The sequence below is a fragment of the Alexandromys fortis genome, unplaced genomic scaffold (assembly GCF_014885135.2).
Source record: "Alexandromys fortis isolate MF-2015 unplaced genomic scaffold, M_Fortis_MF-2015_v1.1 scaffold_229, whole genome shotgun sequence".
NCBI classification, from domain to species: domain Eukaryota; kingdom Metazoa; phylum Chordata; class Mammalia; order Rodentia; family Cricetidae; genus Alexandromys; species Alexandromys fortis.
This window is the reverse complement of record NW_026068122.1, coordinates 1-15,758: the sequence shown is the minus strand read 5'-3', so window position 1 is coordinate 15,758 and position 15,758 is coordinate 1. Positions and strand designations below refer to the sequence as shown.

Here is a 15,758-nt window from a genome sequence, read left to right as displayed (position 1 = left end):
CATAATGCTAATACAGAAAAATTGGCCGGGTGGTGGTGGCGCACACCTTTAATCCCAACACTTGGGAGGCAGAGGCAGGTGAATCTCTGTGAGTTCGAGGCCAGCTTGGCCTACAAGAGTTAGTTTCAGGACAGGCTCCGAAGCCACAGAGAAACCCTGTCTCAAAAAAACAAAAGACCCCAGAAAATTGTCAGTAATAATCAATAAACATCTATTTATTAATCCAAGAGAAAGAAGGGTTCTGATGTCATTTTTTACAGGAAGACTTACCATTTGAATGCACTGAAAGCTTTAGCTAAATTCTTGATAATTTTTAGTGTATGATATAAACATATATATTAGGTAAATTATAATTACAAATTTTAAACTTAGCAATTTAACAGCTGATATTTATCATCTACCAAAAGATTCTCAAGTTTTAATGCAGTAAAACATTGAGTGATTAAAAAGCAGAAAACACTGTGCTACACACAGCTCTTCCAGTGGATCAGTGAGCGGGGGAGGTATGGGTTGGAGTCAGTGCTAATAGCAGTAATAATGAGAGTAAAATTTGGAATGTCTATCCTTTCGCTTTCTTTTTTATACTCCTCTAAATTCTTCAGTGAGTAATTCATACACTATATTAGAAATACATAAAGAACTAATAAAGATTTCTGAATATATATCCAAAGCTCTGAATATGAAATGTTTCCCCACAGACTCTTGTATTTAAGGCACAGTCCTTGGCGGGTGCTATTTTGGGAAGTACTGGGAACTTTAGGAAGTAGGGTCTTGGTGCAGAAAGCAGTCAGTAGGGACACCAGAGAAGCATATTTTGTCCCTGGAACCTTTCTCTTTGCTTTCTGGCTGTCACAGGTCAGAAGCTTCCCTCAACTATGCCAGCCATTGGTTGGTAAGTATTTCCTCTTTTCAACTTTTTCTCTTAGGTATCAAACCCCAATACAGCTCAAGATAAATCTCATCTAAAAACAAAGGGGCTATGCAATGCTTCTATGTAGATGATTAGTCTACATAGTTATTTTTCCAAAGGCTTAACAACAATCCACTCTACCCTACCTATAAAGTTATAGGAAGACTTTCTCATCTCGGTAAAGTTAATTCAGTATATAGCACTTTGAAAAAAAGACATCAGTGAGGTAAACGGAAAGCTTAGTTAGAAGCATGACTCAAAAGACCTAAACAACTGACCAGAAGAATATGCATGATCGCTTGCTCCTCTACTGCAGTGCTACAATAACTGTGTTGTCTAAAAGATTACAGAATATTCAAAATCTTCATCAAATTGGATTTTCACAAAGAGAGGACAGTTCATAGCATCATGATCACACAGGTACAGCAATTACACTTCAAAGACGTACTCTGTAAAATGTCACAAAGCTAATAGATCACAGTCTCCTCACTCAAGCTCTTACTACCAGAAAACAATGCCAGTTTTAGAATATTAATGACAGGAAAGAGAAAGGCTATGACAAAAAGGACGCTTATAAAACTTGGAAACCATTTTACACAGTTATATCATATCCCAGAGATCAACGTTCTGAAGCCAGTACCATGGAGTACTGCTAGAACTGTTTTGTCTTTGTTGTGATGCAGATGGTCCCCTTGTGAGTTGAAGACTTAGTCCTCACTGCAGCTATGTACAGAGGTGGGCTTTTAGATAGTGAATACATCATGAGGATTCTGATCTCATAAATGGATATACTATTGATGGATTAATAACTAAATGTTCAACGGGGCAAGACAGAAGCCAAAGGATGTAGGCCCTACATCATGTTCTGCCTTATAAAGACAGAGAAGCAGTAGGGCCAGAGGACCATGAAGTCAAACCTCTGAGGTACCAGGCAAAATAGTCTTTTCTCCTCTTTAAGTTAGTCATATTAGAACTACATTTTCATAGCCAAAATTGAGAAAAAGAACAAAATAACCATACAGGAAAACCAGGAAATTGGGAATGAGAGGACCATAAAAGATTTAACTGCTACTAATTTCTTTGGGTTTTGTATGTAAGCATGTAATCAAAGAAAACACAGTTTAATGACAGGGTGACTCATTTTAGACAGTCCTATAACTACCAAGGATAATGATGTTAAAGAAAGATCAGCTAATATTTAATTCTGTCATATAAGATACAAACTTATTAAAACCAGATTAATGGGAATCTGTAAAAATAACATTAAAATGTTTAACTTGCATCTGATTTCACTATATCCCTATGTCAACCTTACTTCTGTTTGTTTAATTATAAGGCAAGGGCTCTATCTTCTAGTTCCATAGTCTAAGAAGGAAGCAAGACCGATGTGGGAAAAAAAATCCTGGGAAGAAGTAGATGAAATTCCAGAAGGGGAAAGATTCTAGGTAAGAAATGAAGAGATAATTTGTAAGGATCTCAAAGGATTCTGGGATCTCCAAATAAGACATTATGAGATGATGATTGTTTGATGAGCGGGTTAGAGGTGAGAAAGAATTGAATTAGAAAATGAAGAGAAAAGCTCTGGATTAGAAGTAATAAGAGACAAGTCCAAACAATTGGCCAACTTCATAAAGTTCTAGGGATGATAATAAACAGATTGGAAGCTCCTTTATGGGCTCTGAAGAGCCAGTTTTCTGAGTAGGGAGGACTGTTTAACACTGTCCACCCAAGACTTCTTGGATTGGCAGATTAGAAGAAACAAATGAGTTCAAGAATTGCCTTGTTATTGAATAGTGAACTTTAAAAATAAATACTAAGTAGTTGTTTACATGTGGAACTATGGATCTGGGTCAATCTATTTACTGAAACATGTTTCAAGAAGGGTGGTCACAGAAGTGGGCAGTATTAGGTAGCAACCATCAGTAATGTCTGGTTTGGCAAAATAACAGAGCATAGAGAGATGGAGATAGGGAAAAAGGACAAACTTTCATTCCAGTTATAATTATACTGAACTCTGGTTCTATGGCTCAGCACTTTTAATTCAAAGCTCTCTAAGTGCTTTGCAAATATTAAGTAATTAAGACTCATAGGACCCAGGGGGTACAGGTAACTATAATTATCTCCATTTTGTGCTGGAGGAAAGAGAAGCAGAGTTTTTAATCAACTCATCCCCTCAGTGTGGTTCCCTTGGTAGAATGAGGTCAGAACCTAGATTCCAGAAGAGGTTTGGCCTTACACTAAAGGTACTAGTTTGTTTCTTCCATCTACGTCATTTCCATGTTATTTTCTCATGTATTGCTAAACCAAGAATCAACAAACAAAAAATAAGACAACACTAAAGACACCCACACATTTCTCAAAGAAAGTAATTGAAGTTGAAATTCATCATTAAAATGGAAAAAAATATAGTGATCATTATAGATATTCACCTAATTAGCTAGTTGTCTATTTGATTGAAGTTAATAACTAATTTTGAAAATAATATTAGATAATGCAGATATTTCAAAGCTTTTAGAAATATCTCTATATTATTTTTAAACCATTTGTATTTTAAGATATTCTGATACCCTTGAGTGAGGGTTAAATTTAGGTATTAATTTGACTAGACAAAGAAATGTTGTTTTGAGGTGTGGCTTTGTTTCCAAAGGAGATTGTCTGATAAATTGGTGGATTAAATGGAAAAGTCTTTCCTCAGTTATGGGTGGACACAATCCATATCATTGACTGGTACCGAGACAGAACATGAGAAGAAAAGTGATTGGATATTTCTGTCATAACTGTTTTATACTCTTCTTTTCCAAGGCTCATTGTCACAGAGATACAAATTCTCATGTTAGACATCAGAACTTCCAGATCTTTGTACCTGTACTTGGATCCTCAGGCTCTCAGACCTCCAGACTTGGACCATGCCATGTTACAGCAAGACAGAGTCTACAGATTGCAAACAACCCCTCATGGCCCTCTTATCATCATAATCAACTGTGCCAACTTCTGTAATTCGCCTGTGTTCAAACATCTATAACTACATTGGTTCCGGCATGCTGAAAACCCTAAAGCAATTTTCTATAAAACATAGTCTTTCATATCAGAGTACTCTAACCCCTGGCTTTCCCATGGCATTGAATGACACAAACTTTATTTAATGATAATATAAGAACCAAAGAATTTGATGAGTCTTAGTATACACATGTAGTAAAAAAGGACAGGTAAATGCCATCAGAAAAAAATACATATTTTACTGAAACATTAATTTGACAGATAAATTTACATGCCAACCTTTGATAGAATGCCAATCTTCTGCTACCATCTTCTACTCCCCTCCCCTAACATAAACAAACAAACAGTGGTTTTCCTATTGGCAGAAGACTTACCTTTATTTTTGGAGAAAAACTAGACAGCCTGCTAAGGACAGAGACTCAGTATTCTCCCTGGAATTATTACCCTGAGTAAGTTGTACAGTATACTATATCAACTAGATTCACCAGATACTGAATGACCCAACTCTCTTTCTGTTGGTGCTATCGGCACATTATTTGGGGGAAGGTCTGGTTAAAGTACAAGACATAAATGTTAGCATCAGTTGAAATGATGCCTTGTATTTGGAAAGAAGGAATAGAAAATTATCTTCTACAAAGATTGGGCAGAGAACTTCTACTCTGACATACTAACCTTGGGGCACAGCTGCCAAGTTATAAGGGCCAACTAGCAGCTGACAGTCAAGGAATAAAATCTTTTAAAATTAGGACTCTATGTTCTTCAGTATTCCAGCAAGTTTTGTTACCATTCACCAAAGTTAGATTTAACAATGTATTATTTACCAAATTCTCATACATGATAGACAAATACTACTAACTTAAATTAATATTGTTGTTTTATCAACTCACTTTATAACACATAACTTTATCACATGAATATCATATTTAATGACAGACATTCATCAATTACTATGGAATCATGTGTGTTATATGTATGGGTACTTTGCTTGTATGTATACCTGGTATCCACAGAGGTCAGAACAGGACACTCAATTTCTTTGAAACTGGGGAGTCCCAAAGTTGTGAGCCACCATTTGGGAGCTGAGAATTGAACCCTGGGTCTCTGGACGAGCATCTAGTGCTCTTAACTACTAAGCCATCTCCACAGCCCCATGGATGGGATTTCTATAGAAGGGGATAATGCCTTTAGAAGTGTTGAATAGGGATGCATAAACAAGTTCAGCATCACATTGGTGCAAGTGAGCTACAACTAAACTGTACTTAAATATACGCTTGAATTTATAGGAAAAATTCAAGGTTGAAATTAGTTTTATGCAGCCTAAAATCTTAAATATCAGGTTATATTTCCAATGAATACTTATAAATTGATCATTAATCCAATTCAAAATTGTCAGTAAAGGGCTGAAGAGATGGTTCAGTAAATAAACAACTGTTTCACAAACTGGAGGATCTGAGTTTGAATCTTCGAAATCCATGTAAAATCCAGATGCACTGTGTGAGCACTGCTAATTTTAGCATCTGCTATGGGGAGATGGAAGGCAGAGACAGGAAAACCCCGGAAGCGTTTGAATCAGCTAGCTTGGCATATGCAGCCGTGGTGAGACCTCATCTCAAAACAAGGTAGAAGGTGAGGACCAACCCTTGAGGCATATGACCTCCACATACACAGTATGGTGCGCATGTACACGCATTTGCATACATGGATGTGATGGAATGCACACACATTATACATTCAAACAATAACATAGATTTAGTAAAAGTCTGTTGAGAAAAATACTCCAACAAAATGAGAGATTTGTGGGACCTGAAATTAGAGTTTTAGGAAATGTAGGTTTCCTAATTCAATGTACTCCAACTAATGGACCCTACTTCTTTCTCAAAGTGTGATCAATGAACACGCTGCATTGATACCACCAGAGAACTCATCAGCAGTGCAGAATCTCAGCTTTCCCTCTCACATCTGATTTCTTCCAACCTGCAATTCAACTACATTCAGACACTTGAAGTATATTAAAAAACTCATCAAAGCTGAGACGTAATAGATCCAATGATACAGAGAAAGGTAGCCAAGGAGGGTGGAAGGAAATGGGCTACATCAAATTGGGCACTACGGTACTGTCTTAGTAAGCCATGGGGTTACTCACCATATTTCCTCTTTGACTCCACTCTCATTGCTCATTACATGGGAAAATATTGTCGCTTTTGTAATGGTGTATATTAAAAAAAAAAACTCTTGACTCTCTTTTTTGCTAGCTGGCTTTCCTACTCTTTTCTAAGTATGGCATGGGATATATGGGATACCCATAAATGAGCATTTCTAGGGTACTGCTGATATAAATCTGGACTGTTATTGAATTAGTAATTTTTCCCAAGTGCTATGAGGCAGATGCAAACATATTTAGCCCTCCTAATCACTTCACACAGGCTGATATCACCCACTCAATGAGAACCATGCTGGAGATGACATGACTAACTAGATCTGAGAGTAGATTTCCAAGCACTCAGCCAGATGTCATGTTGCTTTCAGCCAGATGTCTCTGGTCCTCTGTGTTCTGAAGTGGTAAAGGAGAGGCAGAGGCAGCGAGAACTCACCCCCTCAGGCAGATTTATTTTTAGAGTTGGTCCTGAAACCGACAGATCTCCAGCACTTTCTTACCATGTGCACATTTCATGTGTGATTAAAGGTATGATTAAGCCCCACTCAGCTAAACAGTGCTGGCAACAAAACCATAATATGCATTGTACATGTATGTGTATGTATCAAGGATCAGAATTATTCCTCCAATTTAAACCTGTCGCTACAACAAATGCCCAGTAGGTAGCACAATTTCTCAGTAAGCACCTAATATTTGAAATCAGTTGCTTCAAGACAGAGGTGCCTTAAATGACTTTTGAAAAGTTTTTTAAAAAAAAATGAAAGAAATGCTTAAAATTTTTGGAATTGAACAAAAATATGAGGGAGTTGTCAAAGCAATTTTTTAAGTAGAACTGGAGTCTGGTCCACTGTTGAACTCCTGATAAAAGATTGTGAAGACTGCTAGATTCCAAGCACCAAGAACTCACCAGGTTCACCAGTTCACATGTATATACCATGCACTGGGAACTCCACCAGTGTGGCAAACCGCGTGCAATGTCATGGGACTGACATGACGTTGAGTCTTACTTTCTCAGGTGATGTCTCAAATCCTGTTGAGTTCTACCTTGAATGGGAGGTTGAAAGGCCCAGATGGCCACATGCTACAGGACGGCCTTTTTCAGATTATACACAGGCACATCTATGGGCAGAGAATAATGGGAAAGCAAAGCAGGGCACCATCTTCTTGCCTCCAAGACTGAGCGGGCTGTGCACCAGAAACAATGCAAGATGGGAAAGGTAGCATTCTTTGTAAGGGGAGAGCATGTGGTAACTCTTAGCTCTGAGGATGAAGGGAATCCCCTTTAAGTAGTATTTTTTTTATCATTATGTTTTGATTGGAAACATTCCAGGATCATCGCAATTCAAAATGAGAGAGAGAGAGAGAGAGAGAGAGAGAGAGAGAGAGAGAGAGAGAGAGAGAGAGAGAGAGAGTGAAGGCAGTCTGCCTTATTTCAATCTCTTTTTTCCACAGTTAGGTACTTTAATCAAATTCTGTCTGTAGAGTACGGTTGAACACCCCTGTGTATACTATCAGGATTCTTACTGTTGAGAGCCAGCACATCACCAGAGACCAGAGTCACACAGTCACACACACCTAATGAAGCCTGGAGCATGGTAAAGACATGTACTTGCCAGCTTTTCTACAGTTGAGTCTACTGAAATGACTATCAGTACAATTTCCACTACAGAAAGAATAAGTATATAATATCAATTTATAAACCCATTTTAGGACCGAACTTGTAGGCTTAACATAATCTCTTCAGAAAGATGGCTATGTTTTATCTCAGCAAAGGATCACTCTCGATTAGACCATATCTTCTGGAAACACAGAACACCAAACTTAAAGAAGTGAAGTAAAACTATGTGGAGGAAGAAACTGGGAAGATAAGTTGCCTCTGGCAACAGAAGAACAACATTCCTTTTCAAATTACTATCACGATATCCTGGGGGAAAGATACCATTAGCAAGAGAAGGTTACTAGTTCTTTGTTGCTCACCTTTATGACACCATTTTCAGCAATCAGTTTGTTCTACTCCACAGAGGCACACACCACTGTCTTTCTCCTGCGATGCACAGTCATACCATACAAAAGTGTGTGGGTAGATGCCAAAAACATGTATGGACATGCAAGCCCATTCTGTAGAAAGTCAACGCTCTGAGTATTAACAAGGATTAGCCTGGGCACATGGAGAAAACTGGTGGTTCCACACATCCAGTTGTCCTTCGGGTTATACTTGCAACCAACTCTATAATTTCTTTTAATTGCTTACTGCAATGCACAAGAAAGTGCTCATTATTTGGAGCTTAATGTGGGAGGAAAAATAAAATATGTTTCCCTGCTCGCTGCCTTACTCCAGCTCTCAATTCCTCTAAGTGTTACTGGAAAGAAATTTTGTGCACGGTGCATAATAATCTACATGGGCCATATGCAGGATCCTGACTGTGTTCTGAGCTCAAACATATCAAGAAAACAGCACTATTTGGCTAGTCAAAATATACCACCACCAGCAAAGCACTGGTGTGGAAATATCGAACCTGTAGTGCCGTGAGGGACAGGGCAGTGAGAGCCCCAGCCTTCCCTCTTTTCACCAAATATAAGTTTGTAGAAGTGACACGAAAACTCACATCAATATATTTAATCTAAGTAATGAGATGCGGACTATATTTCTACCTATACTCCCTAAATAAAAGACATTGTTGGTAGTAGTCGAATGGGAGGAGACTGGACTTTAGAAGATGCTCTGGGCAGCTGTACAAATACTAAGGATTACTACGCTGCTTTTATAGTAAAAAATGACCACCGAACAGTTAATACTCATTAACTGGTAGCCATATAATAAAACCAACCACAATTTACAACCACTTGTTTGGCTTTTCTGTATCGATTCAGTTGTGGATATGGCGTCTTCAATTTTGAACGTCTACATGGTAAAGATATTCTGGAATCACTACACTCCAGGTTTTTTTGATTTACTTCAGCAGAATCCTATATGAAAATTTCTCATACACAATGTGTTTAAAGTCCAATTCTGTGGAGTTTGAATATAACCCTAAAGTTACTTTGTTACTCCCTGTCCCTAACACGGGGCTACTCCCTTAAGGTGCCAATCATACAATACATACAGACCAGGCCAGAGTGTCAAAGTTATGCATGAAGGTAACTCATTAGTTGTGTCACACATTTTTCCCCCCTGGAAATTCTTTGGACATTGAAACATAACCACGTTCTTTATAGACCACTAACATTGCTACCAGATGCTTCTCTGCCAACTCAGCTGGAGTAAGAATGATTTCAATTAAGACCCAAATGCTAAGTGCCTTTAAAGAAATACACCCGTGACATAATATTTTTGTAACGCCCTAACTTAATACTTCCTATGTCTGGATGTCTAATACTATATGACACCTTATTTTTGACCTCCTTCCTACTTTTTAAGACTAGCTTGGGTGCAAAGGTATTCCCAGAAAGAAAATTATGGCAGGACAATCTCAAATGTATTCTCAAGAAGTAGTGAAAGCCACAAAGGTGGCAGAGGAAATGGTTCAGCCTGAAGCAAGCAGCACTCTCATGGCTGGGGGAGGGGCGACAGACATCTTTAATTCATGTGTTAAGTCGTATGACAAATAGAACAGCTTGCTTCTAGCCGTCATCAGCCCTTGGAAGAGAGGAGACTCGGAGAGAAGCACCTCCAAGAAGCCAGAGAAGAGACTGGAAATGCCTGTTGTGAAAACCTTTGTAAGTATCATTAACAAAATCCAGAATGTCTTTGTCCCTGTGCATCAGCTAACTTTTGGAAGTCTACTTACACACCCAGGAACGGTCTCTTGTGTAGACCAATACACTCATCCCTGCAACTCTCTAAGTTCAACTGTTCAGCAGAGGGGAAGAAAGTGATTTTCCCTTTAACATGACCCTGTCAGAATTCTGCTTTAGAAAATCTTGTTTAGCCAGGGATGGTGGCTCACCTGCAATCTATGCAGTGAGGAAGGGGGCAGAGGCAGAAGGATTGCCCCAAGTTCAAAGTCAGTCTGGGCTACGTAGTGAGTTCTGGGCCATCCAGGGCTAGAGTGAGATTAGTTCTCATAGGTAAGCAAATAAGTATGAAAATAGATACATGGATGCCTGTGTGGATTGGGTAACCACTCTGCCACGCTCCACTTGCCACATTCTCCTAGGCAGTGAGACTGGCAGAATTGCTACTTTTTTTTTTTTAAAAAAAAAGGCACACTATCCTGTGGGGAAAAAAAATGAACCCGAGAATCAACCCAGTAAGAATGGCCAGATTATGGGAGGATGACCTAGAATACATGCCATTCACAATGTAAAGATGCTATCTGGGTCATAAATCACGCTGCTTTCATATGATTCCCTATTTGCATAATGCAGGAGGCTGCCTGGCAACACCGAAGACAAAGTGTACTGACGGTGCACAATCGTTCCGTGTTTATATTGCGCTCTGTAATTTTAGTTTATCATATAAGATACTAATTATTTAATTATAAACTCTGGGGGAAGCACCGAATCATTGCTCAAAAGAGCATCCCTTGGGTATGAATGCTCTTAGCGAGACTTCTCTGTGCCTGGAGGTACATAGCTTGAAGTCAGCCCCGGAGATGAGGGTGGGAACAGAAAAGAGAACATTGAAAGCCAAGGATACAGAACATCATGGTGGGAAAAAATTTCTTTTCTGTTCCAATAAACATTGGAGCTCTTTAGCGCCTACCTTGCTGGTCAGGTGGATAATGAACGTATTGCCTAACTTTCCATCATAGAGAGTTCTGCAAGTGGCGACATGGCCTCATTCTGTGTGTGACACTAGAGTTGTCATAAGGCCGCGGGCACAGTGAGACATGATGCCCACTGCGTCATGGTCCCACTGATCTTAGACAATGGTCACTTGGCGGTGTCTCTCCATCCCTCATCTGACGGCAGCAACACCATGAATAAATCTACGGAGAGACAGATGTTCTCATACACTGTTAGTGGGAGTACAGACTGTGGCATCCTGGTTAGGAAATTCTAGGGAATTGCTATCAAAATAGGAAGTGAATTTTCCTACGACGTAGGTGTTCCAATGCCAAGAATAAATGTATAGATAGGTGCACAGGTACAAACATTCATACAGACACACACACACACACACACGCATGAGTACACATATATGTAACACATATAGTCAACAATTAGAACAAGATGTATAATAGAAAAAGCCCAGCTTTCAGCTATGGGAAAATAGAAACACAGTAATTACTTAAAGTCAAATCTAGGCAGCTGTGAAGAACACGCTCTTTCCTCCACAAGAGGGAATGGACAGGTCTCTGAAATATAGTGCTAAGTGATTAAAACCAAGGGGCAGAACAGTAGGTCACTTTTCCTGCTGATGGGGGAGGGGATAATGACAGCCATATTTGCTTATATTTCTATAAAGCAAACAATAATGATTTCAAATCAAATAATTCTATACTAATGCCAATTACAGGTTTTGTGTGGAGAGTACTTTTTGATATAAACTTCTTTTTAATATTATTTTGGTATTTGAAGTATGGAAATAAATTAAGTATAAACTTTAAATTAACCCGAGGCCTAGATGGTACATGCTGATAATCTCTGTATGTGGGAGGAAGTGGCAGGATGATCAAGAAATCAAGGTTATCCTGAGCTTCACAGTGAGTTCAAGTCCAGCCTAAGCTACATGGGGCTCCGCTTCAAAAAAAATTAACCAACCAATTAACTCACTAAATAAGAAATTTTTTTAAAAAAATATTTAACCCACAGGGCTTCATTTTTTAAGGCTCATATCCACTGCTATGGTGTTGTGGTATCCAAAAATCTGTTTTCTATTTCATCTTTTGGTACATTTCCCTGGAAGAAATTAATAGAAGGGCAGGGATGGAGCCTGGGAATTAAAGACACGAATTCTGATCTTTTCTCTTGCATTTCCTATATGCCCCATTAAGTAGATACTTGACCCATTTTTTTTTAACCAGCAAATTGAACAAACTCATGGGTGGACAGATTTAAGGACCTGTTCCTCGCCCCTGAGAATAAGAAAACTAACCTTTCTGGATTCAGAGCCTCTTTGAAAAAGAGTTGGTATATGGGCAAGGGGTGACTCGACAAACAACTCTTGTAACACACAGAGCAAGAATGAGAGGCAGCCATGGGCAAACAGAGGAGAGGAAGCATTTAAGATGCTGAAATAGTGAATAAGAAAGTGAACTTCCCAAAGAAAGAATGAAAATACAAACACAAAACAAGAACAAACTGCCATAGAGAGACTTCAAGAGGAAGGTGTATGGTTAAAGGATTCCATATGTGGTTATCCTCGGTGTCTTACATTGTGTAAAATCTAACAGGAGAACTTGCCAGGCAGCTATAGTAGAAATTCTAAGGACACAGACTTAAACATAAACAAGAGATCTATGTTAAATGTAAGACCCCGTAGGATGCCCTTACTCTGTGAACAGTGCAGTTGCTGGAGCAAGTGCCCACTTCACTCAAGTGGCTTCCAACTTACTTCCAAAATCATATGGGAACTTCAAACATTTCTGAAAATGTTCCCCAGAGGACCATTTACCCAAAATTAGAGACTGAATGAAAAAACATTCTTTAAAAAGGCACCTCTCCTCAAAAAAAAAAAAAAAAAAAAAAAAAAAAAAAAACTTCTCATCTCCGTATGTACAGTCATCTGGAAAGCAGACTTACCACTAAATGGATGGTCAAAGCTGCCCCACAATGTTAAACTAATCAAGGAAATATAAGCGTTGCTTTCCTCACCTTCCTGGGGTGAAACATTCCAAGAGGCAGGAAATAACCACATGCTGGTGCTGTAACCTGGGGTTCACTGGCAGTGCTCTAACTCTGTGCCAACATCCAGATGCTGGGACAGAAAACCAGCTACTTAGAACCCAGTAGAGTAAGTAGAGCCCACCTTTCTATTTTGATTAGTGAGGGCCTCTATGTGAAGCCCCTGGTTCTTGGCTTCAGCAGGGTCTAATCCTGCTTCCAGCTGTGTTTAAGCTGGCTAACTCATACAACATACTTGAGGACCTCCCATTAAGGGAATGAGGGACCTGCACACATCACATAACATAGAAGACAGATTTAGTGGGACCTGTCAGTGGTATTAATCAAAGTGATGCTGATGGCAACGTGGCAGGAGCAATCATCCTCAGATAGTTCCCCTCTGAAGCAAGACTTCTTGAGAAACATAGGAGGAGGAATTGATTTCCCTAAACATACTTGCAGACCTCAGAACTCACACACCTTTCTCAAGATCAAAGGAAAAATAAAAGGTAAGTTGGAGCCAAATTTAATCATTTGGAAAGGCACCAGGCATGGGCTACCTTCTATTTCATAAATATTTCTGTGAGATGAAGAAAACAGACTACCCTTAGATGCTCTAAATCATGGCTTCCAACGACAGCATCATCTCCAGAGCTCCTGACATCTCGTCTGACAGAGACACAATACACAATGATTTTAATGGTTGTACAATTAACCACCATGTTCAAAGATGCAGAAAACAACTCAGACTTGTCATGGACAGGAGTCTTTTCGGTGAGAACAGAATTAAAGGGCTGGTATAATTGCGTGAGGAGAAACTGATAATCAAATTAGACTCAGAGAATTGTAGGAGACTTCTGATCTTGTCTGTTTTTGTCGTTGTAAAGTAAAGCTCATTCAGGCAGCGTCCTAGTGAGGCATTTTGCTTCTTTGATGATAATGTATGAAAAGATCTTTTTCTGGAGTCGAGATGTGCTAAGAGGATAGCTCAGTGGTAATGGCAAGTGGCAGTCTAAACTTTACACATATTAACACATTTAACCCCCCCGCTACCCTGTCAAGAGTTTGAAGCACAGAGTAAGCGACTGGCCAGGATCACAGACTTAGTGGATGGTAGACAAACTCCACCCCTGGGCTCAGGAATATGTACTTTGGTCCTTTGCTTCTCCTTGAAAGTCTCTGATAGGAAATTCCTTCCAAGTCAGAATAATATTTAATAGGCCTGCCATTCAGAGTCTCTGAACATCTGACTATTTAGAAGGCTGCAAATCTCTTCTAGCCACATTCTAATCTAGGTATTTGGGCAATGTAGTAACTGATTAGTCGCTTTAAATCATAGGCTATTAAGTTTGTGCGGCTTCTAGTACAGGAGATGCCAAATGTTTCTGTACAACTGTGCAAATTGCTAAACACAATGCATTCCCACCCAGGCTCAGTCTTAGATTCTAGGACCTCACACCTATTCCTAAAAGTTTGAAGGGCATTTCTGATGGTTACCAGGTTTGGAATTGGCGCTTTTTTTCTGTTCTATTTTTCTTATACCTCCAAGAGTTCACTCACCTTGACTGTCAGCTTTGTGAAATATGTGCCCCAATCCTATATAAACCCCTTTGTTTTCATTTACAATACTTTCACATTATAAGGAAATTATTAAAACTTGCTTCCTTGCATATTGGGAAGTTAACTATTTCTGAGTTGGTGAGGCCAATTATGCTGTACTTATATGGTTATAAAGATATGACCCAGGAGCACAACATACATATTAACACGACAGATATTTGAGCAAAACCACCTCCTGAGTTCAAAATTAAATAAGCCAATGATTTGTTTCTTCATTTGTGCATTATACTTCCACAAGGTGGGCCCAAACTTGCAGGAGCTCCATGAACAGCTCCTGCTTATACTGAACCTGCAAGTATTTAAATCACTCAAGTTTGCCCTTCCTGTCATCTGTTGATAAGTCAGCCTCCAAGTCCACACCCCTAACTCCCTATTCTGTCCTGCTGAGTTTTTAAAAATCAGCAAGGACTGGGACAATAGCTCAGTTGTAAAGCACTTGCCTCCAAATTGCAAGAGACAAAGTTCTATCCCTATACACCACACAAAAAGTAAAATAACATATATTTGTAATCCCAGCACCAGGGCAGTGGAGACAAGGGGATGTCTTGAGTTCAATGGCCGGCCAGCCTAATGTACTTGGTGGGCTCTAGGTCAAGGAGACACCTGTCTCAAATAACGAAGTAGATGGCATCTCTAAGGAATGACACCCAAAGTTTTCCTCTGGTCTCTATACACACAAACATTGGCACATGCATCCACGCATGAATGCACATAAACCTATAATTCACATGCACACAACAGACACAAGAAATCACAGTATTTCACACTAAATAAATGTAAATGATCCAACTTTTATCTAGCAGCAGAATGCCTGCAATGCCTGTTGGCTTTATGTTTTGATGTGATAAGCATATCGTCTGTGCCTTCAGACACATCATCAGCCAGCACTCCGTGCCGGGTGTACTTTCCCAGTGTTGCATAAGAGAGAACACCTTGGAGTCCTTGGTCTAGGAATGTGGCCTGGGACTCTGCCAAGCATCTCCCTCCAGCATCATGGCTGTAGATTTCTCAACTTCCAGATTCTACGTAATGTAGGAGAAAGTCTGTGTTTAAAAACACATCCGATACATAAGTGCACATGTGAAAACACAGAGAAAGTTGTTTCAACTTGGGCCCAGGTTTAGGTTTTGAAGGCAGAGGAGTCCACAGAAAACACAATTGCTGAAACAGAAGCTTTGAATCCAAGACTCAGTGCCAGGTGACAAAAACTTTACTGAATGAGAGTTTGCTTCATGCGTCACGCATCCTCCTCTCTTTCTCTTGGGATGGGGTTGGGAGTAAAGGAAGGTGCTCCCTCCCTCCCTCCCT

The 15,758-nt window shown here is 39.4% G+C and overlaps 1 long non-coding RNA gene across 1 annotated transcript; it reads left to right on the top strand.

The window, feature by feature from the left end:
• The first annotated feature begins 852 nt into the window (after window positions 1-852).
• Window positions 853-4,446, top strand: LOC126490406 (uncharacterized). Its single transcript, XR_007589184.1, has 3 exons — window positions 853-892; window positions 2,247-2,355; window positions 3,713-4,446. It is a non-coding gene; the product is annotated as an uncharacterized lncRNA (long non-coding RNA).
• The last annotated feature ends 11,312 nt before the right edge of the window (window positions 4,447-15,758 follow it).